The sequence below is a fragment of the Crocodylus siamensis genome, chromosome 8, assembly GCF_052110815.1.
Source record: "Crocodylus siamensis isolate JL-2025a chromosome 8, ASM5211081v1, whole genome shotgun sequence".
Lineage (NCBI taxonomy): Eukaryota > Metazoa > Chordata > Crocodylia > Crocodylidae > Crocodylus > Crocodylus siamensis.
Genome location: NC_143402.1, coordinates 43,461,037 through 43,483,107, shown reverse-complemented (window position 1 = coordinate 43,483,107; position 22,071 = coordinate 43,461,037).

The window sequence follows — 22,071 nt, the reverse complement described above, 5'->3', positions numbered from 1 at the left end:
ACTGACTGCCTGTCTTGCATGCAGACCAGCCCAGCCTCTGGCTTCTTCACTATTCATTCCACCCAGGAAGAGCGCACACCAACTGCAGAGGCTTCCTTAGCCTGACAAAGGGGTTTGAAACCCAAAAGATCACTAAGAATATTTTTCCAACTATTTAAGTTGGTCTAATAAAAGATATCAGATTCACACAAAGAACCTTGTCTTCCCATGCCCTTAGCAACATGGCTATAACCTACACCCCTGGAAAAGAACTTAACACCTGTCTAAATGCTGCACAAGAGAACAGGCATCGTAACTCTGTCTACCTTCAACGTATTCTGCTTCAGTCATGAGACCGTAACATGTTGCCTAAGGTCCTAACTGAAAAGAAATAGCCTTGCTGTACTAAGAAGAGTGTTGGATTTAATTTGTTCCCATTTAAACTTAGAACCAGTCAGGAGAGCTGGGAATGCATAGTCAAGGCAGAGAGAAGGCTTACTCCTCAATTGGGCTAAATGTTGTATAACACAACGCAATGTCACAATACACCAGTGAGACCCAGATTTCATGTGGAAGATTACAGACATTGATATGGATAATGAAAACAGCCACAATTACATGAAGTGAGTCCTGTTAACAGCCTTTGCTCAATAAGAGCTCTGGGCTCTTGTGCTTCAGGGCACAAGATGGCTAAACTAATGGACGGGGTCAGGAAGAAAGTGCTTCTCAGAGCAGGTTATTTCATACATGTCCGTTGCAGATTTTCTTGCACCCTCCCTGGAGGCAGCTAATACTGGCCACAGTTAGAGACTGGGTGCCAGAGTGTCTGGACTGCTGCTCTGCCCTAACCTTAAAATTCCTGTGCATGTCAGTGAGTGAATGCTTTGGGGAATCTTACCAATGATCCTGAAGCTAGAGTAAGCCCTTGCAGCTTATTCACAATTCCAGGTCATGTGCCAGGTTCAGTGCCAAGCAGCTGAACCTATGGCAGTCATTTGAAGTAGGCTGTCTGCACCGATTCAACTGTATGTGGAAGAGGACTGGCTGGAAGCAGATTCACAGAAGCTTCAGATAGATGACAAGCCTAAGCAGAGTGGCACTGAGGAGAACATTTGCTCCCCCAGCCTAGTGTCTGCATCGTTTAGCTCCAATGCTCAACAGCTTGAAGGACTAATTTGCTGCAGAGAGAGAAACCTGAACAGAACGCTTTTCTGTGAGGTGATCACAGGCCTCAGGAAAAGAACACATGGTCTCCTAACTACTGTGATGCTGCTTAGAAAAAGAATATTCCCCATAGACCTCGCTCCAGATTTGGGACATCATTTATAAGACTGTTCCATGGGAGTCCTACTGAGAAGCCACTCATAAAGTTAATATCCTTGTAATCTCAGACTCAGCAGGGAAATGGTCCCCTCTCTTCCTTTACTAATCAACTTCTCCCACTGCTTCACCTGCAAAAACAACTTTTGTGTTTCATAATAGTCTCTCCACCACTTTTAGAACAAGTTTCAGTGCACGTGCAATTTAAGAGTGGCCAGTGTCAGTCCAGTGTCTTCAATACTACTGCTTTGCATATCTCTGCTAACTGGTGGTGGCACCAGTGTACTTAAAATCTTGGATCCCAAAGAAGAGATGAAGAGGCAGGATCCATTCAGTTCAGGTTTGAACTTGGAACTAAGGAGGGCAGCTGCTTCCTGCTTCTCTGGGTTCCAGAATCGCAGCGAAAACTTCAGGCCGTAGCAAAAAACACATCTGCCACAAGGTGCCACTGTTTCCTTGCCTGTTTGGACATATGGATTCTAGCTAGGTAGGGTGGGGTCACAGATGTTTCTCCAGCATTTTTGCTGTATGAGGCCAGGGTACATTGTGTTCACCCAAAGTGCTTTATTAAGCAAATTGTTTATGCATGCCTCTGATCCTACTAACATCTTGGACAGCTCTTGTTGTTTGAAGGAAGGGCTGCTGTACTCAGAAATTATAGCTGTGCTCATGAGAGAGCTTCTATTTGGTAAGAGGCTTTGACAGGCCCAGAGGCCACTAACTTTAGAAGCCTGGAAGTGTTATTCTCTGCTCCTGGCATCTGTCTAAACCTGGTGCTCTATGGCTCTAAATTCCAATCTCTAGCCCCTTCCTCTTAGATTCAGGGGATTTATCTACCCAGGGTGCCAGCTGAGGGATGTGCAGTGAAATCTGCATGAAACCCTCTGACAATGCAGAGATCTTAGTAGCTGTGCTGATGATTCTTCTGAGGGAGCCCCTTTGTAAGCACCAGCTATTCTTCTCCTCTCCCTTTGACACCACCTGTTGCCAAGCCTGAAGACTTATCCTCATTTCCACTTGGATGGCAAGCTTACATCATTGCATCCAGCTGATGATGATCAAGGACATAATTGTACCAATTTGCAGACTGTTTGGTGAACATATTTTGGAGGACTGAGGAAGGAATTTTCCTGCGCAAGTCAGTGGGTTCCCAGCTCCCTAAATCAGTGGTTTTCAAACTTCTTACATTTGCGGACAACTTTGAAAATTTCGAATGGAGGTGCAGACTCCTTTTAATTAAAGTATGGATATTCACATACTTTTGATTGATCATAGTTATCTTTCATGGATCCCATGGTCATCTTTTATTGACCGCCCCCCCTGGGGTCCATGGACCACAGGTTGAAAGCCACTGTCCTAAATCATCAGAGGAATTGCCCCTTTTGAATCCTAGGATATTTCTAGCTCTTCAGAGGAAGTGACTTATCTCTACTGCAGTATCAGACTTGTTTACAGGCATACCTCGTTTTATTGCGCTTCGCTTTATTGCGCTTTGCAGATATTGCATTTTTTACAAATTGAAGGTTTGTGGCAACCCTGCATTGAGCAAGTCTATCGGCGCCATTTTTCCAACAGCATTTGCTCACTTCGCATTTTTTAGCAATAAAGTATTTTTTAATTAAGGCATGTACATTGTTTTTTTTAGACATAATCCTATTGCACACTTAATAGACTACAGTGTAGTGTAAACATAACTTTTATATGCACTGGGAAACCAAAAAATTCGTGTGACTCGCTTTATTGCGATATTGGCTTTATTGCGGTGGTCTGGAACCAAACCCGCAATATCTCCGAGGTATGCCTGTATATCCAGAGATGCAAAGACCTGGGGAAGAAGAGAACAGGCCACCAGGGCTAGGGACAGACATTACACATAAACCAGTTTAAGTGATCAGAAACTGGTTTAAATCTGTAACAGAACAGATGTTCAGTGCACATAGTTCATAGTTTCTAGGGTCGGAAGGGACCTGAGTAGATCATCTAGTCCAACCCCCTGCCATGGCAGGAAAGAGTACTGGGGTCAAATGACCCCAGCAAGGTGTTCATCTAACCTCCTCTTAAACACCCCCAGAGTAGGAGCCTGCACCACTTCTCTTGGAAGTTGGTTCCAGATCCTAGCTGCCCTGACCGTGAAGTAGCACCTCCTGATATGTAGCCTAAACCTACCCTCTGCCAGCTTGTGACCGTTATTCCTGGTCACTCCTGGTGGTGCTCAGGGGAACAGTGACTTCCCCAATGCCTGCTGATCCCCCCTGACTAGTTTATAACAGGCCACAAGATCCCCCCTCAGCCTTCTCTTTTGGAGGCTGAATAGGTTCAGGTCCCATAGCCTGTCCTCATAGGGCCTGCCCTGATCATGTGAGTGGCCCTCCTCTGGACCCTCTCCATGTTGTCCACATCCCTCTTGAAGTACAGTGCCCAGAACTGGACGCAATACTCCAGCTGTGGCCTGACCAATGCCGCATAGAGGGGGAGGATCACCTCCCTGGACCTGCTCGAGATGCATCTGTGGATGCATGCCAAGGTGTGGTTGGCCTTCCTGGCCGCATCCCCACACTGTCGGCCCATGTTCATCTTGGAGTCAATGATGACCCCCAGATCCTTTTCCGCCTCTGTGCTGACAAGAGGGGAGTTCCCCAACCTATAGGCCTGGTGCCGGTTGTTCCTCCCCAGGTGTATCACTTTGCACTTGTCTGTGTTGAATCCCATCCTATTCTCATCCGCCCACCCCTGTAACCTGTCTAGATCCGATTGTAGCTTGTTGCTTCCTCCTAGTGTGCCCACATCCCCCCACATCTTCGTGTCATCAGTAAATTTGAACAGGGTGCTTTTTACCCCCTCGTCCAAGTCACTGATGAAGATGTTGAACAGTGCGGGCCTGAGGACCGAGCCCTGCAGAACCCCACTGCCCACGTCCTTCCAGGTTGAGAAGGACCCATCCACCACCACCCTCTGGGAGAGGCCCTCCAACCAGTTGGCGACCCATTTGACTGTGTGGGTGTCTATACCACAGTCTCCCAGTTTCTTAATGAGAACGGGGTGAGAGACAGTGTCGAAAGCCTTCCAGAAGTCCAGGAAGACTATATCCACTGCTACCCCTGCATCTAATGATCTGGTGATCTGATCGTAAAAGGCCACCCAGTTGGTCTGACAGGACCTGCCACTGATGAACCTGTGTTGGTTGCCCCTAAGCATGCGGTCCCCTGCTGGCCCCTCATGGATGTGTGCCAGAATAATTTTCTCAAACAGTTTGCCTAGGATCAAGGTAAGACTAACCAGCCTATAGTTTCCCGGGTCCTCCTTCTTCCCCTTTTTGAAGATGGGAACCACGTTGGCCCTCTTCCAGTCCTCTGGTACCTCACCAGAGCACCATGAGTGCTCGTAAAGCCGTGCCAGGGGTCCTGCAATGACCTCAGCCAATTCCTTTAGAACTCTAGGGTGGAGATCATCCGGGCCGGCTGACTTGAATACGTCCAATCCCTCCAGAAGCTCCGTAACTAGTTCCTCACTAACCCATGGCCCAGGTGTGCCTCCCCTGGGGCCCGAGGGGGGCTCTGCAAGGAGGTGGCTGTTCTGGTCCCTACTTAGGAAGATGGAGGCAAAGAAATCGTTAAACACGTTACCTTTGTCGTCTGGTGTGACAACCAAATTTCCCAACGCGTCCTGCAGGGGCCCCACATTACCTGGAACCTTCTTTTTACCCCCTATGTATTTAAAGAAGGACTTCTTATTGTCCTTAATCTGGGAAGCTAGTCCTAATTCCATCTCTGCCTTGGCCTTCCTGACTGCTGCCCTACATCCCTGAGCGACTGCAGTATAGTCATCCCTGGTGATGTCCCCTTCTTTCCATTGGGTGTATGCCTCCTTTTTAGCAAGGAGACATTCCTGGATGCTTTTGGTGAGCCATGGAGGCTTGTGTGCCCTCCTGCTCCCTTTGATCCTCGTTGGGATTACCTTCCTTTGGGCTTCAAACGTAAACCAGTTTGAAAATGGCTGAAACTGGTTTGAGAGAAACCTGGTTGAATGCAGTATCAGACTTAACTGATTTGGGTCAAACTGGTTTATGCAATGTCTGTCCCAGACCCCTTCCTGATTTAAATTAAATCAGAGTCCCCCAGCATCCCCACATGCTCTCTGGGCTGTGTGGAGCTTTCTGCTCCAGAGAGCTGGGCTGGCACCTCCCCTTTACTCCCTGGCAGTAGCTCAGGCAAAGACTGCAGATACAGCTGGGTCTGCCTAGCTTCCTCATGCTCCCCTCCTCCCTCCACCATTTCCTGCTGAAGCAGGGATTCCCCTCTGTCTTACACAAACACCTATCAGCATTAACTAGCATACCAGAAGCTGCCTATGGTCCATGATGTGGGAGATAGGACAAAGGCAGACAGGACAGTGGCTTAGGGTTCTTTGGAGCTAATCAACAGGTAGCTGGTAATGTCCCTCCATTCCTTCCTTAGAAAAAGTTGTTTAAGAAAAACTTGAACTAATGAGTGATCCTTTTGTTTTGCTGATGGGGTGATAAATGGTATGTAAATCCCTGCTGGCTCCCTCGTTGATTGGGGGGTGGGGGAAGAGTGTTCTGCTTGACCATGTCTCCCTCAGCTCAGCACTATAGAAGGGAAGGGAGGGATGCTTTAGCACCTCTTGACTTTTAGCTTCAGTCACTGTAGGCATGTGCCTGCATTTTTTCAGTCTGGAGGAGATGTCTGTATGGTTACAAACTGATTCAGCCCAGGCAAGTTAGATTACCTTCAAAGATTGAATCAATTCAGGCTCAGGCTTTTTGAATGTGTGTTCCTAGCCCTGGAAGTTAATCATTCCCATTCAACAGGCTGCAGAAGTGTAGCATCAAAACTGACTCAAACTGGTGCCTTGGACTCATTCCGCTAGACACACAGGACAGTGTGCAAATGTAGGCAAATATAGTACAGTGTTGGTGACACTGATGCCACATGACCCCTTGGCTACTCACAGGTACTAGTGAAGCAGTACAGGCAGAAACATACCTGCCAGATACTGTTCTAACATTTACACCTGGACTATTAGCAGCCCTAGGATCATATGCAATGTGCTGTATGCATGCCAGAGAAAGGTACATGCAGCCAGTTTGTCCAGAAGCCTCTACTACATCCAAGATCATGACACTAGGGGCAGCAAACAGGGACTGAGGTTAATGCTATATTGTATGTCCAGGCATTGAATATGACAGCTTGGCAAGTTGTCTGTGGCTGGGCTGTTCATGTATTATGGAAGTTCTGGCCTAATGTCTATAGGGGTTGGATGGGTAACATTAGGGCTCACTGTGCTAGATGACCAGGCAGACAGGCTGGTCAGCATAGGGGCACCCAGATGAGATGCACAGGCATACTGCAGATGCTGCTGCTAAGCCAAGGAGTGATGTGGGTTGTAATTGATGGGATGACCTCATCCTGGAGGGCCATTTCCAGTGGTGTCCTCCAGGGATTAGTGCTTGGGCTTGTCCTCTTTAACATCTTTATCAATAACTTGGATGAGGGGGTGGAAAGTGCAATGATTAAATTTGTGGACAACACTAATGCTGTGGGGAGATCAAAGGATAGGGTAAGGATTCAAGATGACCTCAACAGACAGGTCCCGTGGGCTGAATGCAATCAAATGAGGTTCAATAGGGACAAGTGCCGGGTCCTTCATCTAGGTAAGAAGAACCTTCACTATATCTATATGTCTGGCACTGTATCTGAAAGGGACTTTGGGGTGACAGTCGAGCAGAAGATGAATATGAGCCAGCAGTGCGATGAAGTCGCCAGCAGGGCAAATAGGACTCTGGCATGTGTCAGCTGATGTGTTGTGAGCAGATCCAGAGAGGAAGGATGTGGATAAACTCAAAAGGGCTCAGAGAAGGACCATCCGTATGATCAGGGGCCTGGAGAACAGGCCCTATGTGAAGAGACTCCAGGAACTGGGTTTGTTCAGTCTGAGCAAGAGAAGACTGAGAGGTGACTTGATAGCCACCTACAAGTATGTCAAGGGTAAACACCAAGATCTAGGACAGCAACTCTTCAATAAGGCAACTCCAATGGGCACAAGCTAATAATTAAGGAAAGATTTAGATTGGCCATTAAGAAAAACTTCTTTTCCATACGGGTATCTAGAATCTGGAACTTGCTCCCAGCAGGGGTGGTGCAGTCACCATCCTTGGAGGTGTTCAAAAGGAGGCCGGACAAGCACCTTGTTGAGCTCGTTTGAGCCCAATAACCTCCTGCTTATGGCAGGGGACTGGACTGGATGATCTTACCATGACTTTCCAATCTTTTGATTTTATTCTATTTTCTACTGCACACATCACAAGAGGGAAGATGTTTCTCAACAGATGGCCCATCAAGGTGTATCATCCATAAGGAAATTGCTGTGTCATAAGGCAGTCCTGTCAGCAAACAGCCTACTAGGCATGGCTCGTAGCTCAATTCTGCTTCTTGGGCAGAATTGAAGGTTTCTAAGTGGCAAGAAATTTGGTGTTTAAATGTGCACTCTGATATTTTTCTCCTCCCATATGCTTGGTGCAGAATAACAGGGCAGAAATCTCTCAGGCAAAGCCATGAAGAGAAGTTTGTCCTTGAACATTGTCATTGTTATCTGCTGCTTATCTAGTGTCAACTGTATGCCGGGAACTTTGCATGAAAACAGAGTAACTCTGGAAGGGCTTATCAGTCCAAACAGACATTGTACCAATGGAGGGTAGGGAGGAGAGAATGCTATGAATAACAGGGTGATTGAGCATGAAACTTGACCAGTATCATCTATCTTTCTAAGGTGACATTTTGGTAGTGGTGCTTCTTAGTTGGTACATACAGGGCAGGCATCAAAGGGAACAGGGACAAATAATGGGCTTTTTGAGGGAAAGTTTTAGGATACTGCATCACACTCAGAGAGGTTTATGAATGCCATTAGCATCAAAGTGATTCCACAGAGAAATCCTCTGGGCAGAGCTTGTAATACATCTTTTGACATCCTTTAAAATCCTCAGATGGGAATGCTTGCTCTTCATTGATTTCTTTACATACCATGGTCTTCTGAGAAGTTAGAGTGGGGACCAGAGTCACCAAAGGCTGGTCAACAGCCCTAATGACTGATACAACTTTGTGAAGAGAGAGATGGTACCTTTTTTTTTTTACATACCTGTGGGTCATAAACCCATGATGAGGTGTACAGCTTGGCCCTAGAACTATCCAAGGCAGGTATTCTTATGGCAGAACTGACGTGGCCTTTTCAGGACACTTGACAGGTATGTGAAGTGAGGAGAACATGGAGGTGAGAGAGTATTTGCAGAACTGAAAGGGAGCAGAGTCTGCAGAAAAAGAAGGATAAAGTCCTGAAAAGACCTCGGTTGGTATTCATTAGGTATACAAATAAGTAGGAAGTGCCAATATGCTGGACACTGAATCTACTTTGGGGTGTGCTGATAATCCTGCCCATACTTTGGAAACTCATGTTCCTAGCTAGAGGGGCTTCCTTTTCTGTTCAGGGTTGAAGAGGTTACCGAACTGGGGGTCAGGAAGAAATTTTCCCCCTTGGTGAGATTGGCACAGACTGTAAGGTTTTTGCCTTTCTTTGTGATGTGCTGTGTGGTTCTCTTCCTAGGATTCTCTGAGTATATAGCAACTAAATACTTCCCTGTCATTGAAGTGTCAGGGCATTGGAAGTTTCCTTCTCTCCTTTGCTTTTCCCTATGGCATGTTGCAGGGTGTTCTTGGTGTTCTGCAGTTTTGTGCTTTCAGTGTGTCAGGATTTGAAGGGGCTGTTTTGGAAAATCTTTGGGTAGATAGTTACCTCCAAATACAGGGAAGTGTATTTGATGGCTTAGGATGCCTCTTCCTGTCCTATATGCATCTGTGTTCTCTCTTCAGTGTTCAAAATACAAGAAGCTACTCTCTGCCTGAGGAGGACACATGGGGCTATGTCCTAGTGGACTCTGACCCCAGAAATGGGGTGGAGAGGCCTTTACAGATAAGATGCCTATCTCAGAGCCTGTGAATGGAGAAAGTTCACCACCCAAATGAGAAATCTGGCAAAGTAAAGAAGGCAAGGGGATTAGTTTCATTTTGTGTCCTTGCCAAGTAATGGCACAGAATGTGCTGCGTTTCTTGCGAAACACTGTTGATAAATATTAGAATGCATGCTGGGCCTTGTGAGACTGTGGCTGATGTGTTCAGGCTCAAGAAATTGCCCAGAAAGTAGAGAGGAATTTTCCATTCCATCCAGATGTTTGCGTGTCTCACAGTGGGATTTTCACCAGATGGTAGCAATTCACATCCCTTTAAAGACATTGTGCCAGATCCTATTCTACCTATTGGGCATGTAAGTGGACTTAGTTGCCTAAGTGTAATTCTGCTCTACCCTGCTCAAGTCCCTGAAAATACACAAAGGCATCTACTTTTGTAGTAGTCTGCCATCTGACCCTCAAGGTTGAGTTGCAAAAAGCAGTGAGGAGGAAGCCTCACTTATCTTGTGCTTTAACAGATTTTCAGGGACTCAGCTGGGGTGGAATAGGATCATACTGTGGCATTTAAGTCCATTTATGCTCTGAGCAGGTGGAACAGAACCTAGCCATGCGCTCACTGGGGCACTTGTATTCTGTTAACAAATTTTCTTTACATAGTCTTGAGCAAAAGCTTTTCTCTTTCTGACGGTGCCTGCCTACTTACTCTAGCTGATTCCCCCTTTTCATAGCATGAGGATTTCTTGGTCATTTCCTTTCTCTGGAAAGATAAACAAGGATTTTATGAAGAAAATAGTTCCACAATTTCTTCTTAGTTTTCTGAAGCCATGATACTGTCCCTCTAGATCCGTGGTTCTCAACTTTTTTAGACTCAAGGAACCCCTCATTAGACTCAAGACACCCCTTGGAAAATACCAGCTCTTAGTTTTCATACATTTTTTCACTATGGAAGAAAAATAGAACAATTCTTATGTAGCAAAGAATTCAGAAAGACCACAACAGGTCACAATATTTTTGGCACTATGGCTTCCTATTTGAAACCTCTGAGCTTTTCTTGTGAATATGTTTCTACCTTTAACAGTGCTAATATTGAGCTGCAGCTCCATGGTTTAGAGTCACTGTTCTAGATGCACCCGTCTTTGAGTTAGATTCTCTGCTATGTTCACCTGTGCACTTACCCTGCTAGAATTCTATTTAATTACATTATGTTTGTGGTTAGAGGCCAGAACTGATACCAGCATCCGGTTTATAAGACACCTTACAGACATGTACTATAAGGCAAAAGAGAGAATTTACCACCAAAGAATTTACGATCTTAATATAATCTCACTTCCATCCTTGGATGGTGGGCAAGATGTCACTATGAATGCAGCCAAAAGGCATGAAAAATATTCTGTATGTTTTTCAATAAGGAACTTGCTGTGTATGTTTAGTTATGTTACCAACAATGTTCTCAGTTGTCATGTGAACACTGATGTGTGATTTCATGTTCATGTAAGCCCTGCTGTGTTCACAGCATGCTTGCACCTGAATCTGCCTTGTCACGTTGTGTTTCACAAGGGATTGAAATAACTCTAAAAGATAGTAGTCACTTTACCTCTCATCACTGCCTTGACTCCACTTGAGATAGTTAATCCCTTCTGGCCCCCAAATGAGTCCTACTTAAAGTCTTGTCTGTACTGGGTCAAAAGATGTTTTAAAAAATATGTTAGCAGCTTCTCAGCAGTGCTCAGGGCATTAGTATGCCAGGTAAACAGTGTGGATCTGTATCTGTCATGTATTAGCTATCACTGATGTTAATACCCTTGTATGGACATAGCTTCCATTGGTTAACATATATGAAAACTCTGGTTGCATCTCAAACATGTCAGCTCAATGTGCTGTCAGTCTTAGGTGAACTTTTGCAATTATAGGAGACAGGACTTCCTTGAGGATGGTCTGAGACTGTGGAATGAAACTGTAGGAACTAAGGACTGCCATAAACCTTCTTACCTTCTGCTCCAGGTGCAAGGCTAGTTCTGCACCTGGAATCTTTTAATCTGAACCTTTGACTTGTGTTCTCTAGCAAGTGTAAGAGTACTAAAACAAGCAAACTAGGGTGATAGAGTAAACAACCTTTGCTAGATATTATCACATTGTTCAACACAATTATTGGAGGATGTCCAGGTACTGTGATGATAAGCATGGGGTAAGAGCTTACATAAGGGAGGGCAGAATGCATTTTTAGGGAATAGCTTTCCCCTTAGTCTAGATAAGGCCCAGGTCAAAACTAAGCTCACATTGACTGTAGTGGGAACCAGAGTTGCTTTATTCTTTAAGTTCCATTCCTTTTCAGTGGACAAACCCTGTTTTATTGCCATAGCTAACAGAGCATCACCTGACCTTGCCACCTCAGTTCTGGCAGGATTCTGCTATCCTTTGTGAACTGAAAGTGGCGTAAGTGGCATTTGTGGCACTTATGCCCAGTCTGTGGTTCTGTTACCATGTAGGCAGGGTTGGAAGAACACAGGAAACAAGTGCCCATTGAGGCATGGGAAGTGTGAGTTAGAGGAAGAGGAGGCAAATCTGTTTCTCCTTCATGGGGTTACAGTGGGTTGGCAACTGGTTTATAGATGCATTATCTCCTTTGGGCTAATTCCAGCAAGAAAGAACAATTGCAACAGCATTTTCGTGTTTGTTGTGGAAGAAGCATCTAAACTTCAGAGATCTGTAGCCCACTAGAAATACCAGCATGAAACTAATACTGATCTTTGGGAAATGGTTCTTGTTGGCTTTTAGGAGAATAGGAAAGTTCTCTAGGACTTTATTATTGGGCCCTCCCTGGGAATGTAATAGGAGTGGAGTGAACATCCTGGGAGGACTGGAAGGTGTCAAAATCTTAAGTGGTTAAGAATTGATTGTAAATACCCTGTATTTACTATTGCCTTAGTCAAGGTGTAACTTTGAATAACTTGGAAGTTGACAACATAGTCAAGGGACATGGAGAACATATTTGAATGGCAATGCACTGATATGCAAGAGAAAGGAATAATATCTAGCTGGGTTTATACATGTGTTAGTCTGTGATTCAATGGTTCAGAGAAGAGTGTATGTATAGAGTTGCACATTCTCAGGATAGCTTTGGATTTGTGTACCCTGTGGCTTATCCCCTCTGTCATTTTGACCTACCAGCCAGCTGACAATGAATAAAGGTTATGTGGCTTCTATTTGGTTTATTTTACTCACTGTTGAACCTGATGCAGTGGGGCTAGAAGTGGTATCCCTGGAAGCTGTAATGGTCTTATGGACTCAGAGACTGTAAAGGGAATGCTGAAGAGAGAAACTCCTTAGCAACACAACCAGTGCACAAAGGGTGGAAATCTGTTACCCTCAGTGGACCTAGACGGTAGTTTTCCAGCTGTGTATGTGGTGTTTTTGGAACTCGGTGTGCCTGGAGTGGAGAATTCAGAAGCTGATGTGTTTATAAACATTTTTCCAACTGCCTTCTTGCTCTGACTCACACTTCCCATGCTTCAATGGGCACTAATCTCCTTTACTCTGCCAACCCATATCCCAAGCCCTAAGGCTGCCCTTCTCTCTGGAAGAAGAGTGTGATGTTCTTTATTATTACTGCTTTCCTTTCATAAGGCCTGACTCTGAACTGAGAGAGCAAGAGGGGAGAGAAAAGAGCTGCAAAACTTTTCTCTCCCTCCTGGTTGATTTATCATGTCTTTGTGGAAAGTTACTAGCCTTGAGACTCACAAGAGTCCCTGGTGACTGGGATAGAATACCCCAAAATATCAATTATGCATTGGATTTGGAACTGGAAAAACTATTCCCTGGGTTTCAATAAACCTCTCTCTTGGGACTGCTTAGAACAGTATATTTTCCAGTGGTTGATCCAGTACATTTTAATATCCCAACTAAGGGCATTTTTAATAGCTGTCTTTGGAAACTGTTCTACAAGCTGATATTCAGTCCTTGCATTTGCCAGTGGAACAGAATGATTCCTCTGAACATCTGTATGTATGTCTCTTGATTTGCAATGTACTTGAGTTGTTGGATAGTTAATGCATCATTTGAACATACTACAAAGGCACCACTTAATGCACTCTAATTTGCAGTCTATCTAGGAAAAACTCATCTTTGGAATAGCAGGAGGTATTGAAGCTCAAGGGTGGTATGCATCAATAGCTCTAACTCTAGTAGATTGGACTAGCAGGGCAAGATATAAGGTAGGACTTGAGATTGGTTGCTTTGCCAGGGCAGAGACCAAGACTGGTTTAGCAGAGAGGGCGGGAACTACAGATGATGAGTGTAGTTCCACAGATGATAACGAATGAGTTGTGAAGGGACCAGGAGTGGTAGAGCAGGGTACAGTGCTATTCAGGTGTGAACTACACTCTCAGACCTGTGGGAAAGCTTACATTTTCTCTGTGTTGTGTGTCCCAGGAAGACGGCCCACTGCTGAGAGCATGTGGGCTGAAAACAGTTCAACTGTTTAAATGGTTTAAACAAAACTTAAGCAGTCCCATTATTAGAGGCATGTTTGACTAGGATTGGGGGAGCCAGAGGAACCTGACTGCAGGCAAATGTTGTGAGTAACATGTCAGTATAATTTGGCTGGACCCATTTTCATGGAGCTTTGCATTCCCACATCTATGCTCGGAAGAAAAGAGGCAGGTGCCTTCCTGAGTTTCAGATCCCTATGGGGTATAGTAGTGGGGAGGGAGGCTTATCTCAATACACCATCTCTGTCGGGTTGGACGTGCAGAGAAAGAAGCTGATTCTTTGTTCACTTAAGGAGTAGCAGGAGGTGCAGAAGTTAATTTGACTGTTTTGTGCTGCAGCAGTCCTTGGGATTTGAACTTTGATACGTCTCCTTGGCCCCCAAGTTTCTCTAAGTCACAAAGGGAAGATGGGGAAGTTTTTCCAAGGAGCCCAGTCTTGAGCAATTTGAATAGATCAATATTTGTCAACTCATAAACTTTCCCTTCAAAGAATTCTTCTTCCCATTTTTTATCTTTTGAGACCGAGGGTGACAGTGATAATAGAAAGGATGTACACTTCATCAGCTAGACTGAGAACAACCTCTGTGCTTCTGGGACAGAATAACAACACTGTGACAGCTGTGAATCTACTTTATCATCTTTGGTGATTCCTTCAGAGACTGCTGTTCAAGCACTGAATTATGTGGGAGAAAACCTGATACAATTTCCATCCCTGTAACTGGGTTAGATAGTACAAGTAAGCGAAAACTCATCAGTCACCCTGCAAGAAATCACTTCCCAACATGATGATTTTCCTACTAAGGAAGCTCTAATCCATGCTGTTAGCTGGATTTCAGAAACGGGGACTGGCCACTTTGCATTTCTTTGGTTACACAGAGCAGCCTTATGTGACTCAGTGGAAACCATTTTCTTTTATCTCTGAAATTGAAAAGTCTAAATGCTGATTGTAAATACCTGTCCCTATTGTAATACTGCCTTTGTGTCTGATCCTTCAATCAGCCCCATGAATTAATATATTCCTGTGAGGAGTCACTCACTGACTTCAGAGATGACATCAACAGGCTGACTTGCGTGAGTGAATTTACTGCCATGCTGAAGTGTTTTCAAAGATTAGCCTCTTGCTAAGAATAAGTGATGTTGCCTACCTATGTTTGACTCACAAAGAAACTGAAAGCTAATGGTGGGAGGAGAGGGGAACTTTCTTTAGCTCAAGAACCAGAGCTTTGTAACTTTGGAGCTTAGTTGTCGGTACCAAGAGTGTGCATGAGGCATGTGTGAGTGTGTATTTGTGTGAGATTTTATAGTAATGTCCTTTATCTTATTACATAGTAGATCCTAAACAATCTCTAATGGTTTTACTCTTATATGCAATGATTCAGTAAATCTCAGGGATTAGTAAAAAGAAGACATCATCTGTAATTATAGTGAATGGATTTGGTTATTTTGGGTTTGAGGATGATTTTTCTCTTTATTGGTGACTTTATTAAATTCCTTTTAACTTGAGCAAATCCCTGTGATTTCCACGGACCCTTCTGTGACGGCATTGCTTAGAGTGCTGTGGAGAGGGACTCTCACTGGGAAGGTGCTGGGGGTTAGCAGTTTTTCTCATTTGGGCAGAGCTGCATCACTACCTACCGTGGTTTGTGGGCAGCTGGTGGAGTGACTCTCGGGCAGGAATCACGGGGGTGTCATCCATGTACAAATGTTTCACACAAAAGTAAAAGGTATGGCTCAGATTCTCCCCTCAGTCACAACTTCAGAATACTGTCACTGACCTCGGTATAAACCCGGCGTACATGAGGGGACAATACCTAAGTTTATTTTATTTTATAGGAGGTGAGTTTACCTCTCCACAGGTCCCTCTGAAGGTTGGGAAGGCTGCTTATCATTGGTTTAAACCAGCAGAAGCATTTTCTTTGTCTTGATTTATGAAAAAAGTGAGTACCAGTACTGGGTTGTCCTAGAGACCTGTAGGGCTGGATTCTGCTATTCTTCACATTGGTGTAAATTGGGAGACATTGAATTGGAGCCAGCGCTCAAGTAGTTTAAAGGGAGAGCTAGGCCCATTGCCACTGTCAGCAGACTTGCATTGACAGGGTTTAAAATACAAGAGAGAGTAAGGGAGCCTAGCTCTCCCTACTCTGCCTCTCTTCAGGGGGTGTGAGGACTCAGGAGGCAAGGAGGTGTGAAGTAGAAGCAGTGAAAAGGGCTGGTTATGGCTGAGAGCTGTGCAGGCTGGTGTGACCTTCTAGCCAGCTCCTTTCCCCTTCATTCTTTTCCAGCAATATCTGTTGCCCTGCCAGCCTCTCCTCTCAGCAGGCAAGGAGGGGAGATGGAAAGATCTCTCCTTTTCTGGGGGTTGGTGGTGCATTTGTTACTCCTTCCTCTCCACCATGACAGTAGTGAGGAGGCAAGTGTGGGGTGGTGTGTGAGTAGCGATGGAGGGTAGAGAGAAGCCATAGACTAGAGAAGTGTATAGGGGCAGGATGGAAAGGGAAAGGAAATGTATCTGCTGCAGGAACATCCCTTTTTTGTGCTTGATTTTGCTCCTTTCCATCCCTGTTCCATTCCCTTAGGGCAGGATGACAGAGCATTGCTAATTCTCAAGTCTTGTAGTTTTTGTGTTTTTTTAAAGCTCTCGGAGTCACAGTATTTAAGGAGAAATTCAGGTTGGTTAAAAAAAAAGACGTTGAGGATGTCCTGAGCAAATCTGTAAGGTTCAGCTCCTTAGGCCAAATTCTAATCAAAAAATAACAGAACTGCTTCTTAAGCCAGTCTCACGGTACCTGGGGCCTGGCACCCCAGTCGTGAAGACTTGGACATGGCAATCCGGGAATGCAGCTCCTGCACCCCATGACACCCAACTCTGTGAACTCCCCTCCCCTGTGAGTACTGGAAGCATGTACCTTTGTGTGTGAATGTGGTAGATGAGGGCAGGGCCAGGCCCAGCACTCATGTGGACCACAGCACAGGCCTTTGATGTTTTCATTGCCTCTTGGAGGGAAATTCCTCTGGGGAGCTGCCTGTGAAAGGTCATCTTGCACACAAACACAATACCTTGGTGATGGGACATCAATTACATTGTTTTCCGAGCCCAGTAGCTGAGCATGTTTGTTTCCCTCCATTGGAGGGAGACGTGTGGAAATTTACTAGGACTGGGCCCAGACCCGTGGGCCTTCCTGACAACAAACATGAAACAAACCAGAGCCTTCCTCCCCTGCTCCTCCTCACACGGGCTGGGACAGCGAATCCAGCTCCTCGCAGTATTGCAGGCACTGCGCTGCCAGGCAGGAGCTGGGGCGGGACTGGCTGTTCGCCCCTTCCTGACTGGTCTTTTGGTGCCCCCCGCCTCACCTGCACACCTCCGGGATACGCAGAGTCCTGTGGCCGGCTGGCAGCGCTCGTCTTCTTCAAGAGAAGCCCTGGCATGCCACAGGGACTCGATAATGGCCAGCATGGAGGAAGGGGTACTGGAAGGAGTTCTCTGTACAAAGCACAGCCATGAGATCAAGTGATGTTTTCAGTAGCCCCGCTCTGTAGTTATGTAACAGTTTATAAACATGTGCTGACCCTCCTGGCAGCTGTTGCCATCTCTGCTTCACTGAGACAGAAACAAACGTAAATGCTCATGTATTGGGTAGGGCAGAAATGGGCAGGCAATCCTGCGCCTCTGCAAAAACTTGAGCAAATGGGAATTCCTTACCTGCATCAAGTACAGCTGAGGAAAGGGTTTGAAGGGCAGCATGTCCCTTTTCCATCTATCCCCCAGCCAGCCTGGGGATGACCATTGGCCAGTTCGGCTGCCACTGCAAGTTAGAGCTGCCACAAGGCTGCTCTAATTTATGCCAACTGGAGCTGTCCCTGGAGAGCCTTTGCCTGCTCCTGACTCCATCTTACTCCACATGTGGTTCCCTCATGGAGGACGGTGATGGTAGGCTGGCATAGGGATGGTTATGCCTTTTTTATTTCTCCTTCACAGCTGGAAGCTTAACTCCTCTTTGTGCCTCTCGGACCGTAACAAGGTGACTTAGTCTACATGGAGGATCTGCCTCCCGTGGCCAAATGTTAGGAATATACTACTTTTCAAGTAGCTGCCCTCTTCCCCAGTGACCTGCAGTGCTATTATGGAGTAATATTAAATCCTAGTTGGGGATCTAAGAAGTGCCAGGTGAGCTGTATTTATTTCATACTGTACTTGTTATGGAGTTTGTAGATCCTGGGGATCTGGATCCACTGACAGCACAAAAATCCAGCTCAGTTCAACAACATTCATTATTATAATGATAGAAAGTTACCAAGCAAGAACAACATGTGCAGCTACCACTTGCTGTAGTAACAAACACTGAGGCAGGCCGCACAGCCCAGTGCCAAAGCAATCTCGCAAAGGCCACGGAGAGCCGGGGCTGCTAACCCGTCCCCAGGACAGTTGGAGCTGGAAGGTGGCTTGAAGGTTGGCAAACACGAGTAAGCTCAGCTTTGTTCCATCCTGCAGGGATGTTCTGCCATGTTCCTATCTAGGGAATAAAACAAGAGTGTCCCAGCTGATCTTAGTGGCTGTTATGGAGCAAAGAATCAAGCAGGTCTATGAAAACAAGGTTTTCCCACAAGAGCCAAATGGTTCCTGGTTTACTCAGGGTCAGACCCCACAAAAGAAGGCATGCTTATCTGGTACCAGGCTTTCCCTGCAAGCAGACCTTTTTAGCTTCAAAGCCTTGAGGCAGACTCCTGAGTAAAGTCCATTCATCTGAACACACTCACTGCTCCCATTGATTAAAGGGCTGCAGGTAATGCTGCACCTACATTCCTACGTCGTTTATACCATATAAATAAATTATTGCAAAGGTAAATAAATGACTATAGACATTTTAATAAATGGTTAATTGCTTATAGAGAATTAGAGTGCAAAGAAGTCAACCAGTTACTTATAACCACCTTACAACCATCTGGAGTTTACAAGCACACAAACCTACTTACAGCTGCCTGTAATACGCTGGTCCTATGATATAGACACTTTTAGATGCTGGTAGTTACAGATGCCATTAAGGTTTACACTGGTGTAACTGACAGCAGGGCTTGGCCCAATGAATTGTCCAGTTGCGCAGTCAGTTTGAGAGCAGGCCCAAAGCTGAGATTAGAGAACAGCCATTTCTGTTTAGTGTTTCTGTTCTCAGTGTCTGGTCAGGTCACCCTCTCAGTGAGAGGGTTTGGGATGGAAGCAGTGGGCCAGGGTTACCTGTTGTTCTGGGGCTGAACATATCCCATTATGTGACTGTCCCTGTGAATGTGGGGACAGGGCAGAGGATGCCCTGGGAACTTGGGCTGTTGTCACATCCTTGCAATGAGGGAACGTTTGCTGTAAGTCCATGCTGAGGCCAGACACAACTCTGTGAGGGCGGGCGCTTTTGGCAATCACCACAACTGGACAGGGACACTTGTCCTGATGGACTAGCCATTCAGAAAATAGTTATTGGCAGCAGCCATGTTCGGAGCAGGAGGCACAGGAGAATACCTTGTTCCCATGGCCCCAGGCTGCCAGGCTGCAAGTAGGCATGGCTATTTTAACATCACCTCAGAGACAACAGGAAGCATTTTCTGGTTTATGGCCTGACACCCATTACAGTTTCCTAGAGCTCTCTCCCTCCAGTGGCTGGCCAGCTAGAACAAAGGATGGATCATTGCTGTTTCCCCACATGCCTAAGCTATTGGGAGCACTGCCTCTACCTTCGCAGAGAACGAACAAGAGGATGGGGATCTTTGGAAGGAGGCTTGTGGGATGGAAGAAGGGTTAAGGGAGAAATGTGGATGTGGGGGAGTGCCTGTCTTCCACGGGGCAGAGGAAGCTTTCCAGGAGCAGAGAGGACCAGATAAGGAGGATAGTGACGGCTAGGGGTCTACCTACAGAGCGGATGAAAAGTCCAAAATTCATGGCCAGATTGGAGTGCTGGCCACAGTTTTTGTGGTCTTTTCACAGTGGGCCCTCCCCATGCCACTGATTGGCCAAGGGGCCCTGGCAGTCCTGCTGCTCACTGCTGATTGGCCATGGGGCCCAATCCATGACAATTACCCTGGTAAGCCCACGGAAGCCATTAACTGATGCATTATTTAGTAATCTAAGCTTTTCTAAACTGAAATGTCTTATGAAACTAAAGCACCATGAATTGTAACCAATACCATCACTATAATTTATTATTAACATTATAAAAAAGAGTTTAGCAATATTTAATGCTAAGTTTGAGACAGGAAATACATGTTAGCTAGCATCCTCTGTCTCTGCAAGGTGAAAGTAGTGATGGGTTGTACTTGTAGTACTGGTTCAACTTCACAGCTATTGCCTGGAAAAAAGTTCCTTCTCTGCTGGTTTTCATGATGACAGCTTGACAGTTCCTGGGATGCCATGTCTTCAACCCAGCTTATCAAATCCATCAGCTTGTTGTATGTGTAATGGATCACAGCCTGCTGGCATTCAAACCACATTAGCAGCTCCATGAACTGGGTGGCACTTTCTGCCACAAACTTCACTTGATCTCGAATGTTTCCCTGTTCCCGACGAATGTGTAGCTTAAGCATGCACTGTGTGCCAGGTATGATTTCCAGCTCCTGGGACATAAAATGCTGATAATGATGCATATTCTTGGCATGTTAACGGACTATGTTGAACCACAAATTCCGCCCTGTGAGGACAGGTTTTGGTGACAGCGACTGCCATATATGGGTCTTCACTTTGACTGGTGAAGGACTCCCTGAACAGTGCTTGAAGGATTTCTTGAAGCAGGAAACCAGGCTATCCACATTAGGGAACTGTGTGCACCAGATGTGACTTACTAAAGACAGAATATGTGTATTGCAGGTGACATGAACTGTGTTGGGCATCATTGCATGAAACACATCAGAGAAAGCCTTGCACTTATTACATGGCACTGTCAGACAGAAATGCTGAGCTCTTCTTAAATTCTAAGCCTTAGTTGAAAAGAGCCTTCAATACAGCCTGAGCCACAATACAAAATTGACAGGAGTGAGGTGGACCCGCTCTGTTTGAAAACCTGGCAGGTCCCAGGCTGTCCAGCTCCCAAGTGCAAAAAAAATGGGCAAGACAATTGTTTTGTGGGTTGGTGGCTTCATCAGCCACAATGGAGAAGGATTCATGCTCTGCCAGTGCAGACTTTGTGGACTGTACATGTGAGAGAGCCTTGGTGAATCTTCTTCACATGTGGGAAACATCCAGCATTTGGCATGTTTTTGTTCAGGTAGTCCCTTAACGTAGGATGATCAATTTTCTCCAGCGGCATGTTTGCTGCTCCAAAAGTCTCCACAAGGCAAAATATTGCCACTTGCCTTGCCAGACTTCTTTCTGTGCTCCTTTTCAAGAGAGACCACATGGTTGCTTGTTTCTTGCTCTGCCCTTCAGCTTCTGCAGCAGCCTTTCACGTGACTCTAAATGTCAGTCAGTTTAAACTGTTTTTCCTTGACACATGCAGAGTCACGTGGCAGGGGGCACAGAACAGTCTGCCTCCATCTGCGTGCAAGGTCTCTGCAGGATATTGCCTTACATGGCTCAGAGCTGAAATGTATTTTTCCTTCTTGGAGGACTTCTTCTCACTATTCATCCTCCTCAGGGTGCAGCATGCTGCAGTAGCATACCTCTGGCTGCCTCAAAGATGGCACCACAGCCCTTTTGCTTTCCCAACTGGGCCTGGACTGGCACCTGTACTGAGCCAAAGTCACAGGCTCAGCCTCTCATTAGCTCCCTCTCACCCCACATGCTTTGGGACCATTATGCTAACCATTTGGTATTTACTGGTATTTACTTGTTGACACTCATGATGTACTTATAAAATGCCTCCTATATGCCTCTTGTTTGGCAATGCATGGTATTATGTAATTGCACAGTGTTATTAAACAAATAGTCTGGCTCTGCTTTGTGTACTTGAACCTTTGCAGGTGTCTGTGAATGCCTATCCCTGTGAACCAAGGTGCAGGTTGCATACATGTGTATGTTCTTTGTAGGCAAGGTTCTCTGAGTAGACATGATATCTTTTATTAGACTGAATAGTATGTTCTTTGTATACTCATATGTAAGCATACTTGTCCTTTGTGTTCTTGGGGTATGACAGTGGTGTGCATGTGTATGCATTTACACATGGTTTAATGTTCTGTAGACATGAAGCTGTTCCCCAGCAGGTGTGTACTAATTGTGTACATACACACCAGTGCATGTGAACACACTGGTATGCATATGCCTGTGCCCCTGCAGGTGCATCCTAGGTATATATGTGTATCGCCAGTGTGAATGTGTCTTATATAGATGTGAAT